This window comes from Canis lupus, chromosome 31 (genome assembly GCF_048164855.1).
Source record: "Canis lupus baileyi chromosome 31, mCanLup2.hap1, whole genome shotgun sequence".
NCBI classification, from domain to species: domain Eukaryota; kingdom Metazoa; phylum Chordata; class Mammalia; order Carnivora; family Canidae; genus Canis; species Canis lupus.
Window position 1 is genome coordinate 21,707,330 of NC_132868.1, and position 21,527 is coordinate 21,728,856.

At 43.3% G+C, this 21,527-nt stretch overlaps 1 protein-coding gene and 1 long non-coding RNA gene across 3 annotated transcripts in view; one reads left to right on the top strand and one right to left on the bottom strand.

Moving 5' to 3' along the window:
* BCL6 (BCL6 transcription repressor) overlaps nt 1-21,527 on the bottom strand; it is a 50,395-nt gene that overhangs the window by 20,838 nt on the left and 8,030 nt on the right. Inside the window, exon 2 of one of the 2 annotated variants that reach the window (XM_072807793.1) lies at nt 5,546-5,696. The gene's annotated coding sequence lies outside the window, so the exon portion shown is untranslated. Of the gene's footprint in view, nt 1-2,229; nt 2,437-5,545; nt 5,697-21,527 lie in introns of those variants that run through there. The other variant, XM_072807789.1, reaches the window with a different exon arrangement.
* LOC140622172 (uncharacterized) lies at nt 1,873-10,148 on the top strand. The gene is made up of 2 exons (XR_012021883.1): nt 1,873-2,924; nt 8,918-10,148. It is a non-coding gene; the product is annotated as an uncharacterized lncRNA (long non-coding RNA).

Here is a 21,527-nt window from a genome sequence, read left to right on the forward strand (position 1 = left end):
GAGTTACAAGATTTTCCTCTTGGAAACTATATACTGAATGGAAGAAAAAAAAATCCATTAAAAAATCAGTTTCCTGTGGCTGGTGGTGCTGGTGAGGTGGGGGAGAGATGACCAGCTCCCTGTGGGGGTCAGGGACCCAGTACCAGAGCCTGACTTCCAGTTACCCTACTTGGGGTCTTTCTCCCTGTTCATCTGCTGGACCCCCACCACCGACTCTTACCCATTGCAAAAAAGGGGTGCCCCATAAAAGGGGTCTTTTTCAATTCTTTTTTTTTTTCTCATCGACTGAGTTGTGTTTTTGTTTTCCATGGGGGAGCTTTACAACTCATTGTAACACTAGCTCTATTTTTTTTTTTTCCGCCAGAGTTCCAATAACACGGCATCATAAAGGCAACGCAATCCACAGTTCCCAAGACGCTGACCACGGTCACGACATCCCGCAGCGGGGTGGCCCCTAGCACCCGCTGCCCAAGAGCGCGCCCCATTTCCGAGGCTCCAACTCCCCACCCGCTCCCGCCCCGGGCCGCCGCCGCCGCCGCCTTCCCCCTTCCTTACTCCCTCGAGGAGAGCCACAGGTTGCAAATCCAACCAACCTCGCAATCCGTTTTTGCAAAATCACTCACAAAGATCTCCCTCTCGCGCCCTCGCCCCCTCCGCCCGCGCCGGGTCCCCCACCCGGGGCCGCAGGGTGCCCTCCTCTCCTCCCGGGTCTTGCACGTAGGAACGCGGGCTGGGGCTGTTTGTTTCTCCCCTCGCCCGGTGCAAGGACCTCGGGAAGCTGAAGCCTGACGTCGGCTACTCTCCCCCCGGCTTGCGGTCGTCCTTTTTACAAAGCTCGCACCATGGGAAGAAATAAAGCAAAATTTAGGAGAGGCGGGGGAACAGCCATTGGGAGCTAACACCGAGTCACGCAGCGCCCAAAACACAAACACCGCGGCCGCCAGAAATCCCGCCACCTTCCCGCTCGGCTGGGCCGTCCTGCGCAGGTTCCCGGAGTCCCCGCACGCTCAACGGCACCGCAGGTGCAAACGCGCACCCCTTGGCCACCCCCACCCCCAAATCCCTGTCCCGCCACCGGTCTCTCTCCCCAGGATGGGGAGAGGCAGCGCGCGGGGGTTCCCGACTCCCTCGACTGCAACCAAGAAAGAATAATTTTTCAAAGTATTCAACATCCCCGCCCCCCCCCCCAGGCAAGCTAAACCTCCCCCAAAACGCAGGGTAAGGGGACACCAAAACACTCGGATCTCGTTAGGAAGATCGCGGCTCTAAAAGGAAATAGTAGAAACGATACTTCAACTGGGCTTCTGGGGAGGAGAAGGGGAGGGGGGGGTTGTGGAGGAAAACAAAACCCGAGGAGTTCGCTTGCATTTTTCCTCCCAAATCTCGGCTCGGAGGCAGGGAATCGAGAGGAGCGAGGCCGGTGGAAGGGAGCCAGCGGGGCGGGCGAGCGAGCGAGCGAGCGGGGCAGCCTCCCTCCCCGGCCTCCCGGAGTCAGCCAGGAGGACGGGAGAGGAGAAGGAAGGAGAGGCGAGGGAGAGAGGAGGGAGGGAGGGAGGGAGGGAGGCTAGGGGAGGCAGGAGCGAGGGAGCGAGGAAGGCAGTTTGCAAGCGAGAAAAGAGGGGAGAGAAAAAAAGAAAAAGAAAAAAAAAGAAAAAAAAAAAAAACACAGCCGCCCGAATCCAGCGAGATCACAAGCCGTACGCAAGCAGCAGCAGCAAGAGCGCGAGCGCGAGCGCGCGTCCTCTCCGCCGTCTGGGGCCAGACACGGCCCCCAGCCTGGCCCGCAGCACCCCAAGCGCGGTCTCGTCCTCTCGGCTCCGGCCGCCCCCTAACTCCCCTCCTTCCTCTCCTCCACCTCCTCTTCCAAAACCAAAACAACACCAGGGAGGGTGGCAAAAAGCCTCCCCAAACCGGCCGATTCACTTCAAAGACAACAAGAATAATAAAATAATAAATATATAAAAATCTAGATCCTAGAGTGGGAGAGACGTGGGACTAATCTTCGGCATTTATTTTAACACCTGACAGCGAGAATAAATAAATATATACATTTATATCAATAGATACACATAGGAAACTTGGAGCCAAAGCATTTGGCAAGAGCGGAAAAAAAAAAAAGAATTAAAAGGTAAAATAATGATCATGAGCAGCGGCGGCGGCAGCGGCACCAGCGGCACCAGCGACGGCGGCGGCAGCGGCAGCAGCGGCAGCAGCAACAGCAATAATCACCTGGTGTCCGGCCTTTCCTAGAAACTTCTTGCATCACCACTTCTAAGAACCCCAGTTCTAAGAATCAACAGAGCTCAATTCTCGGAATTTGAGCTGCGGACTTTACCACTGCTACGTGGCAGGGGAGGACTCGGTGTCAGCTCTCCGGGACTTGCGGCCCCTCCGGCCCATGGAAAGCCCTCCGAGCCGCACCGTTTTCGCAGTTCCCGGGAGACGTCGCGGTCCCGGGCGGCGGGGCGCCCCGGGTCTGGAGGTTCCGGCCGGCGGCCCGAGGGCGCAGACGGCTGCCCCCCCTCCCCGGGCCCCGCGCGGTGGTACGGCCCGCTCCGCCAGCGTCACGTGGGCGCCCCCTCTGTGACGTCGGCGTCTTCGCTGTAGCAAAGCTCGGCCTCTGGAATTCTGAGAACTAATTTGCTATTCGGTGACATAAGAGGGGGAGTGCGCTGCGCTTTCCCGGGGTCTGGGGCTCCTTCCTCCTCTCTTACCCATAAACTCCGCTCCTCGAGCTAAACACACAAAAGGGAGCGAAGAGGTTCGGCCCGTTGGAAAAAGTCTGTTATATATAGTAGCTTTAGAGGCGAGTAAGAGGGGGGAGAAAAAAAAAAAAGAAAAAAAAAAAAAAACAATAAACCCCACAGCTCCTTCCAGCTAGAATATTAGGCACCACGAGAAAAATATTTGCCAAGCAGTTTTCGGTGCGTTCATTTGCTTTATTTTATTTGGGACGGTTTGGGGTTTTGTTTTGTTTTGTTTCCTTGTTGATGTGGTGGCTTGGGATTTTTTTTTTTTTTTCTGGTTGTATTTTGATGATTTTCGGATTTCTCTCTCTCTCTCTTTTTTTTTTTTTTTTTGCTTCTGATTTTTGCCTTTTGCAAGTTTGTGGTGTTACGTAAATAGTAGGATCCCGCATCGGTTGGATTTTGTTGTGTGTGTGGTTTTTCTCTTGTTTTTTGGGGGTTTTTGTTTTTGTTGTTTTGTTCTATCCCTCTCTAATGTCTCCAGCGTTTTGAAAGAAGAGGTGTTATTTTCATATGGATACGATTGAAAACAGCTTCGGTTTTTGATCGCATGGAACAATCCCATCCCCCACTTTTTTGGGGTGGGGGTGGAGGTGGGGGGGCAGGACAGTGTGCGATGGTCTTCTTCCCCTTGGACTTTGAACTGAGAGGAGGCTCTCCTGCACTTGAGGGACGTGTTCAAAGGATCTGTTTTGGTTTGGTTTGTTTCTTTCCAGGACAGCAAGTGGTGGGTTTTACTCTTTCTGTTATTGTTGACTGTTAGGAAATTTCTTGTTGAAAGAAACGTGTGTGTCTTTGGGTGTGTGGACGCGTGTGTGCTACAAAATTATCTGAGCCAGATGCATGTTTGTGTTTTGCTTTTTTCTGAAAGGGCTTGATCCTCCGCGCTCCCCCCCCCCCCCCCCGGCTGGCTTCAAGGTCGTGGTAAAAAATCTCTTCTGTCTGTGTTTAAGAGATGAGCCGGAGGGAATTCTAAAGGCCTGCCGTGCCAGTATCACAGATACTGCGTGTATTTAGAACAGCCTGTGCTACAACTACCGCGCTCCGCACGCAGCACAGGCTTCTGAGCCTCGGAGCTCACTTGGGAGGAGGAGGAGGAGGAGAAGGGGGGGGGGGGATCTTTCTTTCTTTTCTTTTTTCCCTTTCTTTTTAAAGGCAAATGCAGTGCAGAATCATTTCACTGTGGGCCTCGGTTTGTTTATTCAGAACTGCCAGTTTCCCTATTTAAATGTTGGTTGGGGTTTTTTCCCCTCCTACTCATCCCCGAATGAGGGAGACTCTTGTTTCTTTTATGTGTCTCTCTTAAAAGAAGGGTGTGAGGGGAAAATAATATTTCAGATTCCTCAAGAATTAACCCAAAATGTTTGGACCAGAAGCAGCTCTCAAAGGTCAGGCTGTTCTGAGCCTTGGCTAGGAGAGTCCTTGAGGCGACTCATTAAATTACAGATGAGTTCTTAAAGGTTCCACAAAATTTCTGCACATGTTAATTTCCAAAAAAAAAAAAAAAAGATAACGTCCCAAAACAGTCTACCTTTCCCAATCTCGAATTTGGGTTTATTAATGGGAAGTGAGCAGAGCTGTCAAGAGATTGCTGCGGGCCGTTTCCTGGGATATTTGGGATCTCTTTCCCGGGGAAAAGTCCGGAAGAAGTTCAGATCTGTGGCTGAAAGTGTTGTTGTCAGTGCACTCCCTCCCTGCCCCCCTTTAAAAGTCTGTGTTGGGAATTTTAGAACGGGGAGAGGTCCAAAGGGGTTGATTATTTTCCACAAGGTCTGGAGCTTAGGAAATATGCGTAAGTGTCTGTTCCTATGAAATCTGAATATTTTAATACTTATTGACAGATGGATTACTGCAGCCTCTGCAGAAAAGCCTGTCTTGTAAAGGATTTTTTGAAAAATATACATAGGCCTAATCCTGTCACTGTTGTTGAAATGAACATTTTACCCCCAAAGACACATGATATTGTCAAGTGCAGATTCATTCTGCCAGAAGGCGGACTATCTGCTTTTTTATTGTCTCCTTCCCCTTCCTTTTTAGAGTTTTAAATGAATTCCACTGGATTCAAAATGATACCCCGATTTTGCTGAAGCGATTTTCTCTGTGCATTTATAGGTGCGATGTTTTTTCTATCTTTGAGAGCAGTAAGAGAACTTGAAGGTTTCTCAGGTGTATCTCTATATGGTTTGGAACGTGAAATGTATGGCTCTGCCCTGTTATTGATCTTACAATGGAAATTACTTTTATGGTCTTTGGCCACTTTTCTAATCAGAGTTGGCATCCTGCCTCTTTGGTCCCCTTGGGTCAGCCCCCTACCCCAACCTTGATTGAACAGTTTGTCCCTCCTGCGTTCTCTTTGCCACTCCAATATTAGCCCCATGGGGGCGCTGCAGAGCAGAGGGAAATCTGCTCCCACTGGCAGTAGAACTAGCCAGAAGGGGGGATGGGAAGGAATTCGCCCTTCTTGTACCTCAGCCCTTTTAAATTCTTTTCTGGGAGCCCTTGGAGGGAAAACCCACCAGGCCTGCTTTATAGGTAATTAACCCCACCACCGGGGACCTCAGACCTTCTCAGCACATTATTTCTGGGCCCAAGTGCCAGAGTCCCACATTTCTACGACCGACCCGTTGGTTTTGTTTTTGTTTTTGTTTTGCCAAATCAGTGTTTACATTGAAAGAAATTAATCAGAAGGACACCGTTAAAAGAAAAACAATATTGAAAATATTGTGAAGATAGAGACTTACTTTAGGTAGATCCCCTTCTCTCTACTGAATGAACAGTGAGGAAAATTGTGCACCCACCTCTCAATCTCTTTTCAAATCCTAGGAGCGTAACTGTCAAATTTTATGCCAGTTGCATTTCTTCCAGATTGTCCTTCTTTCTCTCATTCTTGATCTCTCCCCATCAGTAGCCAGTTGGCATCACTGTGTGGGCTCCCTCACTCCAGCAGTGCTATGTTATAGGATTAAAGGAAGGATTGACTTGAATATATTCAAATTCTTTTAAATCATCCTTAAGAAGCTCTAAAGAGAGATTCCATGTCTGGGGTCTTATGAGCGATTCCTGTAGACTTGGAGGGACTGTGTGTCAACCAGTCCTATGATTTAATTGTCACTGGCTATTAATACTCAGAGTGGAAGACCAGGCCAGCCCCTTTGCCCAGTGGACTGGGCATAGTAATAGGTTCCTGATCGCAGCTGTGGGGTAAATATAAGCTTTGTTACGAATAAAATAGCCTGGTCCTAATATTACATCTATTTAAGGAAAGGAACGGATTTTGCATCCAGTTCCCCAAAATTCAGTCATAGCTGAAAAGGAAGCTATCCTTGGAATAAATACCGTCTTGCCCTCTTTTTAAGGGGGCTCCAAACAGGAAGTCAGTTTTACCTGTCAGGAACCCTTGAAAGTTGGTAGATCTTTTAAGTCATCACTTCTCAGGATTACGGATTTTAGACTGGGAGGGAACCTTGCAGATCAATCACTCAACACCCCCAGGCTTCCCTCATCAAGAGGACAGGCTGGCCCTCACCAGAGGCCTGTGTGACCCTGGACACAACAAAATGGATCTGCATTTGATGGTCCAGCGTCATTTCAGAGAATGAAGGCCATCTGACTACCTGGCTTTGGAGGAGGGTGTCCTGTTTCCCGGCAGAATTGGGGAAAGCAAGGCTGCTTTGGGTTCCTCGGAAACTGTAAATTCGTTCTCAGAACGAACTCCCAAGTCATAATGTCACTACTGAGTTTTGATGGACATTTGGGTTTGCTTAGGTTTGTCACCTGTGCTGCGGTCCTCGACACAGCTTCTGATGGGTGTGGGAGATGCTGTCTACCTGCTGTCTACAATTTTACTTATTCCTTTTCTCTCAAATCCTTCACTTAGAGTTTTTGTAAACAAGCTCCCTGTATCATCCTTGGAGAAAGAAAAGAGTTTTCTTGGTATATTTTAGAGGAATCGAGCAGAAAGTTTTGAGACCGTAAAAGAAAAACCAGAAGATGATTTCCAGCTACTACCTTCTGAAAAAGAAGTGTCAACGTTTAATTTTGATCCATATGCTGCCTGCTTTCAGCCTGTTTTATTCTGAGACTTTTTTTTTTCTTTAGAAACCTTTTCAGCCTAGCTCAGAGTACCCCCTCCCCGCCCCAAACACTGATTTTCCACACTTTTCTCACTTTTTTTTTTTTTTTTAAATGGAAACAAATATCAGGAGCTTAAAATAGAGAAGTGATGAGGGGGGCACCTAATCATTTGTTTATTGCATTGGATCACTGTTTTGAACAGCAGGGTTTTCACTTCCTATGAAACTCTAGCATGAAGGAAAGTAGCAGCTGGACCAGGAAGGGATGAAGAGAGGAAAGCACTGGAGTGTTTGTAAACTCTGGGTAGCTGGCCCACCCTCCCTGCGGCTGCCTCCCGGTACTTAGCTGTCTTTACTACCTAAGGCTAGAAGTGGAAAAACTTGATTTGCTTGTTGTGCCTGCATTTTTTTTTTTTTCTCTCTCTTCTTCTCCACACCGCCCTCTGTACACCTGACCATGCAGAAGCCTATCTGAAGCCGGCTGGATGGCAGGCAGAGCCGGAGAGCGGAAGAATGTGCGGAGGGAGGGAGTGCTTGGGGCCTGGTACTTTTCCATTCACATCTCCACAGTGGCTTTTCTTGTTTATTTCAACCTCCACCCGCAGAAACCTTTCAGCTGCCTGAAATTCGAGTCATTACACTGTTCCCTGAGGTCAGACTACAGATGCTCCGCGCATGTTTGCTACATGTCAGTGTCTATGTAACATGTACACATGCACACACAAACACACACACAAACATGTAACTCTGCAGGGGCATGGTGTGAGGTAGGAAGAAAAAAAAAAAAAAAAAAAAAAACCCAAACCTGGATTTGTTGCCAAAAAACCCTTGGCTTCTAATTACAGTTCTGCCTGGAACTCCCTTTTGGAACCTGGAGCAAAACCACTTGTCAGGACTCAGTTTCCTCCGCCGTGTGAAGAAATAACCCCGATGATTTACATGATGTTTATCTGTCCTAAATTCTATACTTTTATATCCAAATACATATTTTACATAACTTTAAGATGGGAGGGATGGACAGGAGCTGAATCTGTATGTGTACCTGGGATGGGGGAAGGGGTTAAAATTTAAACTAAATAAAGAAGGCAGTCCCAGAATCCTCACCTCTATCAATTTTTAACCAATTGTAGACCAAAGTCTGGGGTTATGCTGAGTAGGTCCAAAAACCAATTGAAGATTTTTAACGTTGAGTTGGAGGAGACAGGTTCTAAGACCTTGTACCTTGGATCTCTAGCATTCATAATCAGTTGTGACAGTTCCCAAGTGTCTTTTCAGCACTATTGTTCTTCTTTTTTTTTTTTTTTCTTCCTTCTGTTTGTTTTTGGAAACTGTCCCAGTCAATGATAGGAAGGAGATGACACTTGTAAACTGGGCAGGCAGTCTTTAAGCCACTGGGCCCCATGTGGATGTGAAAAATATGTCATAACATTCACACACACACACACACAAACACACACACACGAAGGAAGGAAAAAAAAAAAAAAAAAACCTAGAGAGAGATTCCTAGTAAGAAACTCAGAGGTAGTTCAGCCATCACTGCCTTAAAGGTAATTATTTGAAGTTAGAGGAAATAACAGATGAGGAGTTTGCCCTTAAAAACAAAAGAAGAAAAGCCTAGATCTTCCAGAACAAACTTAAAGGCAATAAAAGAGATACTTTCAATCAGTATTTCCTATACTTTTTTTGATCTTCATTCTTTTAAAGCAAAAGGTCTAAAGTTTCTCAGACCTGATTATCTAGATGAAATAAGGTCTTTAACAGACCTCAGCATCCTCAGGAAGTAATAAAACAGCTCCTATTTATTAGCAGAGACCTCCCTACCACCACCATTTCTCCTTTGGCTTAGACCCTCTGGGATATTGCTGCCCACGTACCAGCAGACGTGGAGTCAATTACACTCTCAGTGTAAAACTACTGGACTATAATGTGCTAGAACCGAGGGGTCCTTAGCAACAATCCAATCCAACGCTACGGATGTTATAGCATTGAGAACTGAGGCCCAGACAAGGCGTTTTCCACATCCTCTGAATCCCTAACAGAGTCAGATCTAGAATTCTGATACCCTGGTTCTAAATCCACTGTTTGTTTTTTCCATAGCTTATCATGGAAAGAGGAGATAGGATGGGCAGCCCTGCAAAAGAGCCATTTGCTGTGGCCTTATATTCAGAGAAGACTTCAAATTTGGACTTTTGATTTGCTCTCCACTGAGGTTCTGCTTCAGTCTTAATGGTACACGGACAGGATGGAAACAAGACCTTCACACACAAGCTTTGTGTGCAGTACCCACCGTAGGACCTAATGTAGAAGCCCTCACACTCTCCCACAGTGCTATGATTTCATAGTTTCTGAATCTAGAATTATCTTATGAATCATGCAATTTTATTGTAATTGTGTGTATGTTGGTATTTAAAATGTGAAGTTTTAAATATATTTGGCCTAGAAGCAACGATACCATAGTAGCAATGAACACACCTAGTGCCCAGATTATACCGTAAAAGAAGGATTTGCTAAAAAGAAGAAGGAGGAGGAGGAGAAGAAGAAGAAAAGAAACCAAACAAATACACAAAAGATCCCTACATCGACCGGGGGGGATATTTCAGAGATACTAGGGCTACCTGAAGAGCTCCCAATGGTCAAAGCTACAAATTTGAGCAACAATATAGACTAATATTAGATTATAACCAAAAGTATAAAATAAACGGCAACAAGTTTACACAGATAAAAATAAATTATGGGAAAAATTAATAAATGGAAGAGAAGAGACAAATTTCTCATGCAGAAGAATTCCAAATAATCTATGTAGCCACTCTCCCCTGAAGGAGGGAGAGTATAATTCTCTTCTCCTTAAATGTGAGCTGGGCATAGTCACTTCTTTCTAAAGAGTATGGTATGGGAAGGGGAGTGGGGGAGGTAATTTTACATGGAGAAACCAGACTAACACTACATCAGCCACAATATCAAGGTCAACATCAACAATGATAAACCAAAAACAAAGAAACAAACAAACAAATGATGATAAACCATGTTGATTGTATGTACCTTTGATATAAGGTGGTGAAATCATTCTTTACCTCTGTAGTCTTCCTCCCATACCTCAGTCTGTTTCTGAGAAAAACATTAGACACACCCTAGTAGAGGGGCATCCTACAAAATGCTTGACCAGAATTACTCAAAACCGACAAGGTTATCAAAAACAAGGAAAGTCTGATGAGCTGCCACAGCCAAGAATAACTCAAGAAGACATGATAACTTAATGTAAAGTAGTATTTAGCCAAAAAAGAAAGTAAATCTAAACAAATATGAATATATGATGGACTTTAGTTAATAATGTTGTGTCAGTGTTGTTTCATCAGTTGTTACAAATGTCCCATACTAAGGTGAAATGTTACTAATGGGGGAAACTGCGTACAGGATTGTTCTCTGTACTATCTTCTCATTTTTTAAGGTTAAAGACCTACACACACACACACACACACACACACACACACACACACACATAATCTCTTTCTCTCTTCTCCATTTCTTTCCTCCATACTAGAAGCCTCCAAAAAGTGACCCAGGCTTCTCTTGATATCTGAGAGGTCCTGCCCCCAAAACAGAGTCTGGAAAATGAGGGAACCTACCTTTATTCTTTTAGTTTACTAAATTGGAAGCAATTTAGCTAATTTCTGTAAGTCCTCATCTGGCTAGAGAACTGTCTGGAGACCGCTAGAGAGTCATCAAAGGCCAAATGGCATTATAGTGGCAGATGACTCAAGCCACCTCATTGGTCCACTTATTCAACATTTTTCTGCAGAGATTCTTTATGGATACAAGGCCCTGAAAAATCTTTGCCATCAGTCCATATGGGACATGCAGAACTTGAGGATTCATAACTGAGGTTGGGGGAGCCCCAAGAGCTTCCCTGAATGTCTGCTATTTCGTTATACAGCTCTGATAGAACTAGGGATATCATCAGAGTTCTAACTCTGTGTGTCTAGATAAAAGCAGCTGACTGGACCCCATGCCTCTGTGAATTTGCCTTCCATCATCTGGATCTGACACTATAAACTCTCCTCAGCCTTCAATCTATTAGTTCTACAGTTAAGTCCAGAGAGGGAAATGTTTTGCAAAGACCACCCCAAAAATTAGTGGTAGAGTTGATTCCTGCCAACTAGTCCAGGATGAATCACTTGAATCACTGAATCACTTATTTAGCTGCTGTACCCACTTTAGTAAGCTGAAGGCTGCTACTACATTGACGTACATTACTTCAGGAATGCCTCATTGATTTCTAACCAGTTTTTCAGTTACCAATGGTGTCTAGTTTCTATGCTGTACTTGAGTTTTAAGTGTCTCTTCCTTTTTTTTCTCTGTCTTTTCCCACATCGATCAACCTCTCTGCCAAGTGGTTATAAAATCTTTGGACCAATACTTATGTTCACCATGGAGGCCGACATTGAAATAATTCTTAGTGAAATGCAGTGAGATTAAATCCTGTCTTGTTACATTTTTGTTAGCATGACTCTTTCAGCGATCCATTTGGTCACATATCTCAAAAATCACAAATAGTCAGCCCTTTGAGTCAGTAATTCTATTTCTAGGAACCCATCTTTGAGGTGCATACGTTCAAATATACAGGAGGAAAATCTCTGAATGAATATAGGTATCTAAGTGTTATATCTAACAACAAAAAAAATTGCACAACCTCCATGTCCTAACTGATTTGAGGGAAATGGGGCTGGATGGAGAATGATGAAGTATAATCTGGCTAATTTTTAAAAATTGGAATTAGAAAATACTTATGGTAACAGATAAAGTGAAAAGAAGTAGGGTGTGTGTGTGTGTGTGTGTGTATGGCTTATACATAACCATGTTTAAAAATATTCTTCATAGAAAATAGACTGAATATAAACAAGAGTACACAATAAATGAAAACTTTTGTGGCTGTCTTAGGGTGATAGGATTATGGATACTTTTTTCCTCCCTTTTTCCCCCCTTATATTCCAAATTATATAATGCTTATATATTAGTTTGATACCTGTCTATCTACCTACCTACCTACCTATCTCACAAGTACACACCTAAGACACTGAAAAGTCCTAAATGAAGTCTTTTAAAATACAGTTAGTTGACTAGTTCACAGTTCTGAATGTTTGGTCTCAAGTTAATGCTGCCCACATCTTTAGGACCTATAGCAAAAGTGAGAGCAGCCCACTCACTCTAGAGAAGACCTTTTACTCTGGGAGACGCTTGTCTCCACAACAACAAACATCACCCTTGTTGAACACATTGACCCAAATGAGATTAGGTAGATCTGTAAATCTTTGATCTATCTCCCGCCCCCTGGGTCTTAGTGTGCTTATCTTGTTTGTTGGTGTTTCACAGCATTTGCAAATGTCAAAGGGTTTCTTGTTACTTTGCTGTCTCTGTGAGGCCACCCAAGAACTTTACTGGTAGATAGACTGCCTTTGGGATACTTTGGGGGCTATCGGACATTTATTTTTTATTCTGATAACATGTTTGGCTAGCGAATGATAAGGCAAAAAAAAACTTTTTAAATGAACTATTCATTTTTTCCCCCTCAGGGAATCACAGGCTATCAGGGACTTTGGGAGAGTATACTATTATTTGAATCACTGGTTTTTGGAAAGGGCCTGGGGGTAGGCATCAGAATCTAGGGGGTGAGGGTAAGGTCCATCCTTCTGATAAGCCCCTCTTCCCTGAAATCACTAATGCCATTCCTCACACTCAGCTCACCCTTTTCACACACTCATTTGTTCATTCAAACAACATGAACGTTCACTGACAGTCCTTTGTGAAGGAGACACTGTGCTAGATGATGGGGAAACAGATATAAATACAGTGTGGGACCCTGACCCCAGAAGGGCACACAATCTACTGAGGAAACAGAGACTCAGAAAAGTGCTATAACTTGCTTTAGGTCATGCAAAAGATAGTCTGGGAGCCAGGACTGAGCCCCAAGTTTCCTGATTCTGAGCCAAACAAAACTCTGTGGCTTCTTCTCAAATGCCATGTCCTAACCTCCCCACTCTGACATCAGTGTGAGGTATTGACATCCCCCTGGGACCTGGGACAGGTTCAGTCTCTGAATTTTTCACCCACTATTGATTAGAACAAGTTATAACCCAGCCATTTCAATGTGCCATCGAGTAATACCCAATACCCAATGCAGGAAGATCCACATGAGCTTGGGCACACACAGAGCCTCAGCTATCTTCACTGCTCTAAACAGCAACTTAACTCAGTCTGCAGGTGAGAGCTTGGCCTGGACCTGATTTTTGTATCTTCTTGTACCAGACAGGCTCCACCATGAACAATCAGATCACCCAGCATCATGCTCTTCTAGAACACACAGTCTTAAGTAACATCTGCAGCCTGGATGTTGGAACTCAACATCATTTCTAGTAAGAATTGCACACTTAATAGGCATTGATGCCTACTTAACTATAAGCCCAAGTTCACCTCAACACTCTGGGCACTCCAGACCTTTGGGTGATAAACAGGCAGATGACATCTCCAGGTGCCAGTCCCACATCCAGAACAGTTTTCCATAGCACTGTAGTCATCAACATCCAGCACACCTAGGATTAGGCCTATCTGCCAACAGTTGTAACCATTTCCTCTCTGTGGCCAGGCAAGGATGGACTGGATACCATGCAGTAATACCATGACACCACCAGACAAGATTATGGCAATCTTACAATTAGTCCAGTAGCTTTCACTGTATAAACATTAGGTTGCCAAGAACAACCTTACTCTTTGGAGATGCTGGCACCACAATGCCAGCAAAATGTTCAAAAGAAAGTGAGACCAAAAAGATTAATTCTGACATTAATAAAAGCCATACTTTGGGAAGGTGTATTAAGAAGACTTGATGGTGATGGCAAATCAAGAAATCAAGTGCTTAAGTCCCTCAAACCTTTTCTAGTCTTGTCTCCTACAACAGTTTTCTACAGCAGACTCCAAGGACCCAAGCACCTACCTCCACCCCACACCCCTGCCTTGATCTCCATCTTTCTTCAGTAGGCTAGAAGCTCCTCAAGGCTAAGAGTATTTCATTTTTGTTTTGTGAGACTTGTGTCCAACACATTGCTCATGTAGGGAATATTGGTTAAATTAAAGTTAGGTAGAACTGAAAGAGAATTTAATGTGAAATCTGATGATTTGGGTTCCAGTTAAAGTTCCATAACTGAGTAACTTCTGTGGGTCTCGGTTTCTTGTTCTCTAAAATGGTAATTTCTGTTAAAGGACTACCTCACAGGGTTCTCATGAGAATCCAGGACAATGGCAGAGAGGGGAAGTACTTTGGATATTATAAGGCACAGTTCAAAGTAGTTGTTGAATGTTGAATGAACAGACACAGACTGATGAGTGAACTATCAGAGTTAAACAAAGCCTTCAGGTTATTCCCTAACAGATGCTGTGACTCAGATTATATCTGGGGAACAGTGATTTAAAGTGCCCTGTCTTGACTTGGTAACCATCCTTAAATATATTAATTTCACTTCCCAAAATATTTTAACCTTTTAAGTACAGGAAGACATAAATTAACTGCTAAGGATTCATACTGATCCAAAGAGAATAAAAAAGATAATCAGAAAGTCTTTTTGTTCTTGAAATGCAGAATTGGAAATGAACCTTTTCCCAGTAGTGGGAACTGAAATCCAGTATTAGATCCTCCTTTTTGGTACCTTCTTCCTCTTTCTTCCTCCTCCTTCTACCTTAGCCCCTCCCTGCCCCTCCCCTGCACCCAAATGGAAAAAAATCATTTGTTTTAACTTCAGTCTTAGCAAAAGGTATAAACAAAGTCCAAATTTATCAGGGCTGTTTTCTAGGATCAACAGGGTGGATTTCTATAAATTTTTCGAGCAATTGAGTCTATGGACAGGTTACTACAACAAGAAGGTTGGGTAACTTTCTACCTAAGGTCCGATGTGAGTGACAGGAAGAGCCCTGGCCCAACACCAGCCCTGGATTTCTAAGAGAATCCATACATCTATCCCTCCTGTCCCTGCAACAAATGCGGAGTGGATCTATGGGTGTTGAGGTGAATAGAAAGGGATATAGAGCAAGTTGTTCTTGATAGGGAGGAGGAGAGAAAATGTGAGCATGGGTGCTGGAGAGAAGTAAGGCCTTCGCTCTAATAACAGAATGAAGCAGGAATTCACCAGATGAAGCAGCATACCTTTGTTAAAGTCAAAAACTACTCAAAAGCCCAGATCCTGCTTCCTGCAATCTATAACAATAGGGACCTATATGGTACAAAATTCCCAGTGGACTTAGTAGAAATAGGTGCTCAACAACCTCAATAGGGGCTGAGGGCAGCAGGTGGTAGTGGCAAGAGAAAACTTTCAGAATTGGGAGTCTGTCTGCCCATACTTGCCAGTTTTGCCAGCACCAAGCCCTTGATCAACAGCTCATTTATTTTTGGATTCCTAGAGGTGGGAAGAAGAGAATACTGGATGTATATGGCATTAAAAAAAAACTCCAACGTGGGTGAGCTGGGACGATGTCCAAGCTGTGCAAGGGCAGCCACCTCCCCCATATGGTTCCTTTTTTTTCCCTTTCCACCCCTCCTGTTCTTAACACCTCTCACCCAACCATACCTGTGGAAGCCACATTCCTGAACAAAGCTAAATGTGTCTGGGGTGGCGGGAGGGAGATTAAGCAAAGGGATAAACAGCAAGATACTTCCCTTCTCAACTCTAAAAACTGGGAAGTTTTAGTAAGACAATGGAGGAGTGCTGGAAGATTCTAGGGGTTAGGAACTAAAAAGTTTGGACAAATAGGACATAGTTGACTGTTTTTCATTATTTTATCACTTATTTGGTTAGATTTTTTTTGGAATGGGATAAGCATTGTTGATATTTTCAGGTCTGATCAATATGCAACCACAAAAATTATAAATTCAGCACCTACTGTGTGGTAAGCACTGGGGTAGACTTTGCATATACAAAGAACAATTTCAGACTTGTCTTTGGAGGAGCCCATAGTCCAGTTGAGGAGACAAGTACTACACAAATAAATCCACACAGGAGCATTTATTATAAATTATGAGAACTGAGATGCAGAAAATAAGTAAGGTACTGTAAGGTGGGGGAAGGACATCATTTACTTAGTGTATAAGCCTCTCTATTAAAGTAAGCTTTAAGCTGAAATACAAAAAAGGAGGATGGGCTAGACAGGCCAAGAGGGAGGGGTAAAGTGTATTGGGCAGAGGGAACTGAGGTCAAACAACTCTGTGAACCCATGGTGTGATCAGAGACCTGAAAGAGGCCAGCATGGCACAAGCAGAGAGACTGGTAGAAGATGAATTTGGAGGGGGGCACCTGGATGGCTCAGTTGGTTAAGCTTCTGCCTTCAGCTCAGGTCATGATCCCAGGGTATTGGGATTGAGCCCTGCATTGGGCTTCCTGCTCAGAGAGGAGTCTGCCTCTCCCTCTCCCTCTGCCACTCTCCCTGTTTGTGCTTGCTTGCGCTCTCTCTTTCTCTCTCTCTGTCAAATAAGTAAATATAATCTCTAAAAAAAGAATAAGATGAATTTGGAGGGAGAATCAGGAGCTAGATCATGGAGGCCTTTGTATACCATGGACAGGAATTTAGAGTTTATTCTAAATATATTAAGAAATCATTCAGATTTTTAGGCAGAGTGATGACATAATCTCATATATTTTAAGAAAAGCACCCCAGCTATCATATGGAAGGTGAATTAGAAAGGGGCAAGAGTAGATTCTTTAAGAGGCTGATAAGGGAAGAAAGGATATGGCAGTGTAAGTAGGGTGGTGTGCAAAGATTTGAGGCATCCTTTCAAGGTAGAATTGACAAGATCGAAAGAAAGATTGGATTGATCAGGAGTAGGGGGTAAAGGAGAGAGGAGTATTAAGAATGAATCTCAAGCTTCTGATTTAGGCAATTGAGTGGAGGTGTTTCCACTTACTGAGTTAGAAACACTGCAAAGTAGAAGTTTGTGGGGAGCAGTTTCCGGGAATCAAGAACTTGGTTTTGAACATGGTATGTCTGAGATGTCTCTGATGTCAAAGTAGGGAGTTGGATATGCAAGACCTGAACCCAAAAGATAGGTCTGGCTTGGAGATATAAATTTGGGAATCATCAAAATAGACAAAGTATTTGAAGCTAGGAGAAAGAATTGGTTTTCATATCAGGCCAGGCATTCAAAAAATAGAATAAAAAAAACAGTAATTGTGAAATTATCCTGAGAGATACTCTAGTCCAAACTAATTTCTCAACTGAGAGCAAACCAGGAGCCAGTGTAGTGAATCTATTGGGGGAAGCAGAGTTGGTGAGAGATTAGGTCTTCTTTCTGGACCAGCACTTTCATTTGTTTCTTTTACAATGTTTTGTCAGCATTTGACATCAAAATGGTGGAGACTAAGAAATCTATAGAGCTCTCTAGATGTCTCTCATGGTGTTATAGTCTCACCTGCTGCATATAATCCACCTCACTCTCATTACTAATTTACTCCTCTCTTCCTTTAGTCAACATAGAACCTTTTCTCCTGGTTCCCTACTTACTGAAAAAGAAGGTGCAGCCATCCCAAATGGACCTACCTGTGCAATTTTATATTGAGGAAATCTAAGCCTTAGAGCATCCATTTGGGATGACTGCATCTTCTTTTTCAATAAGGAAGAGAGGAGCAAATTAGTATTAGAGGGTGTGTGGGGAAGGAGCATATTCCAGACAGAGAAGAGTTGAAAGAATGGCACAGAGATTAGGTGTACACTTAACAGTACTTTATTTTATCTAGAAAGCTGTCTAGTTTGCAAGGAACTTTTTCAGCCATTCCTTAATGTGCTTCTCCTCATGACCCTGTGAAGCCATGATTATTATTCTAATTAGAAAGATGAGTAAATTGGGACCCAGAATGAGAAGGCACCAGCTGGGCTGGTAGCTATAGCTTGAGGTTCAAAACCTGGTCATTTAACTACAGACAAGTGTCTTTTCCCAGATTGAAGTATTAGCAAGTAAGTACATTCATTGCTCCTACTCTGAGCGAGGTCCTGTGTTAGCGTGTTCATGTATGTTCTAATTTTGGCCCCACAACAGCCCTGAGAGGAAGGTGTTGTTACATTTCAAAAGAGGAAATAGTTCAAGTCTGCCTCTACTTGACTTTTTTTTTTTTTTTTTTTGAGAACACTACTGATTTCCTATGAGGCATGTTGGTTTTCAGTTTCATGCTTTGCCTAGTCTTTGGTCCCTGGGAACCCCTGAGGACAGAGTATTACCTGTGCATTAACACATGCAGCTTTACTGAGAATGGAAAATCCCAATTAATCTCTTTGCCAAAATCTTCAGTCACTCCTGTTTTTGGCCAACCTCTCCTGTATGCTGAAAGTCAACATTTAAATATGAAACTCTGCATGGTTTCCAAAAATTTAATTGCATTATTAGGAATTGGTTGAAACTGGACTTTGTGAATCTATGAGGGAAAGGTGGGGAATAAGGCTGACCAGACACTCCAGACTGGCCAGCAATTCGGTGCAATTGCTGCAAGGCTCGATGTAATCGGGACTGCACTGGCTGCATCACCAGCTCAGTGCACACTTGCTGTGTAGGGCATAATTCTAGCCCCTCTGGGGGGAGGATAAATCAGTGGCTAGAGAAGGAGATCAGCTTTACCAGGGATCTAGTGACAAGTATGTCAAATGCCAGAGAAAGACAATCAAGCAAGTGATGGTTAAAAATCACAGCCTTTGCCACAGCCTCAGGCACAAAGGCTGAATTCTAGGGCATCTGCTTTGTTTGTGCATGTTCAGTCCGAGAACCAGATATGGAAGACTCTGTGTTCAGTCCTGTTGCCTTCTGGATTTGTTTAAGTCTCTTGGAGGGTCACGATCTTAGCCTAGAATGGCAACAGGAACAATTTAAAAGGGACAGTGAAAAGGAGAGATAAGATGACTAAAGCTTTCGGTGCAAGAGGAGGAATGGATGGAGTGAAAATTGGGAAGTTTCCACTTGATTTTCAAGGATGGGGTTATAATAAAGGGCTTTGTTTTTTAACACTGTTGTCAACCCTTTCAAAAGAGTCTTGCTGCGAGCTGGATGCCAAACCGGAGGCCTAGTATGATTTCTCTCAATGCCTCTTGCCCTGGTTTGCTCATTTGTAAAAAGCTACCGCAAGGTATCCTTTTGAGGATTAAATGCCATGAAGCATAGTCAATGGCTCATTAATATAAAATGTGTAGAAAGTAGGCTGTTTGATGTACTGTCCAGCTAGCCCAGCCCTATGGTAAAAAAGAGAACTAGACTGTATCATTGAACAAAACCTTAGAGATCATCTGGCCCAACACCGAATATGGTAGATGAGGGAAAGGAAGAAGGCAGTAAGTGCCTTGCTCAAGGGTGTTGAGGGAGTTCGAGGCTGATGGAGTGTTTGCCAGTGTGGGGAGAAAGGAGATACTGAGATCTTCTGTGAACCAGCTACTCTGCTGAGCCCCCTACAAGGTAACCTTATTTCATACTGATGGGAGACACAGACAGGTGTCTTCATCTCCTAAGACAAGAGCCCTAGGTTCCAAATGGAAATAGCCTTCTGAGATCAAAGAGTTAATTCGTAGATGAGAGATCCTGATTAAGTCAAATCTAAAGCCCATGCTGTTGGCCTTACACCATCCCATCAAACTCTCTGCTTCCTTGCAAAGACCCATTTTTCTGTGTAGCACCTACCGAGAACAGTGTGGCTAGAGAAAGGGTTTGTTTATATTTTTATTTTAAAAAAAAATATGTTTAAGAATCACTGTGTAACCTCCTTTAGGAAGCTGTCTTGCAATCTAAAATGGCTAAGTGCGCAGGATGACCTAGGCCTCTTTCACCCCTAACAATATATTGGTGTGTTACACCAAGGGGAAAATGGCTCTCCTTTGCCTCCAAATCCAAGTAGTTCTTACAAAAATCACATATTTAAAATCATCTGTTTACTTTTCTTATGACTGTCTGAGGCCAGTGGAGAGATATGCCTCTCATTTGCTCCCACTAGCATCCAGTAGGTGATCAATACATTTTCTGGTACATAAATGTTTATTTTATTATTTTATTTTTTATATTTTTTAAAGATTTTATTTATTTATTCATGAGAGACACAGAAAAAGAGGCAGAGGGAAGGAGAAGCAGGCTCCATGCAAGAAGCCCGATATGGGACTCGATCCTGGGAATCCAGGATCATGCCCTGAGCCAAAGGCAGATGCTCAACCACTGAGCTACCCAGGCGTCCCAGGTACATAAATGTTTAAAGCAAATATTCTGTCAGCATGTTATAGGTTTTTCTGTTTTATTTTTATTATTTTTTTGGCATTTCTCCAACTTGTGGAACCAGTATCCATCCATCTGTATAGCCACCACTGATCCAAACAAATTTACATACATAGTTACCAAAACCATACCTGTTACCATGTGTATTATGCATACATACAGAGATACCTGTGTATATTCACTGAACATTGGTTAAGTCCCATTATGTGGCAGATGACAGATGTGTTGCTGCACAAGTGTCACCAGTTAAAATCTAGACTGGGAGAAATAAACCCATGCTTATACAGTCAGTTAATCTACAATACAGGAGGCAAGAATACACAGTGGGGAAGAGTCTCTTTAACAAATGGTGCTTGGAAAACTGGACAGCTCCATGCAAAAGAATGAAACCAGACCACTTTCTCACACCATAACCAAAAATAAACTCAAAATGGATTGAAGACTTAAGTGTGAAAAGGAAACCCTAAAACTCCTAGAAAAAAAAAAAAAACACTGGCAGCAATTTCTTTGACATCAGCCTTAGCTTCATTTTTCTGGATGTCTCCTCAGGCAGGGAGAACAAAAGCAAAATAAACTGCAGGGACTACAGCAAAATAAAAAGCTTTAGAATAGTGAAGGAAACCATCAACAAAATAAAAAGCCAACCTACTGAAGGGGAGAAGATGTTTGCAAATGATATATCTGATACAGGATTAATATTCAAAATATGTAAAGAACTTACACAACTCAACACCAAAAAACCAAACAATCCAATTAAATAATGGGTAGAGGATCTGAATAGACATCTTTCCAAAGAAGACATACAGATGGCCACAGACACATGAAAAGATGCTCTACATCATCAGGGAAATGCAAATTAAAACTACAGTGAAATCACACCTGTCAGAATGGCTAGATTCAACAAGATAAAAAAATAACAGGTATTGGCAAGGATGTGGAGATAAAGGAATCTTCTTGCCCTGTCGGTGAGAATGCAAACTGGTGCAGCCACTGTGGAAAATGGTATGGAGATCCCCCCCCAAATTAGTAATCTATACAGATAGATAGAGAGATAGATTACTCAGCCATAAAAAGAATGAAATCTTGCCATTTGCAACAACATGGATGGATCCAGAGGATATCATGCTAGGAGAAATAAGTCAATCAGAGAAAGACAAATACCATATGATCTCATGCATATGTGGAGTTTAAGAAGCAAAACAAATAAACAACAAAGAGACAAACAGAAAAACAGACACTTAAATACAGAGAAAAAACTGATGGTTACCAGAGGGGAGTTGGGTGGGAGGATGGGGGAAATAGGGGAAGGGAATTAAGAGTACACTTATTGTGATGATTACTGAGTAATGTAGAGAACTGTTGAATCATTCTATTGCACACTTGAAACTAATATAACACTGTATGTTGATTATATTGAACTTATAAAAATTAAAAAAA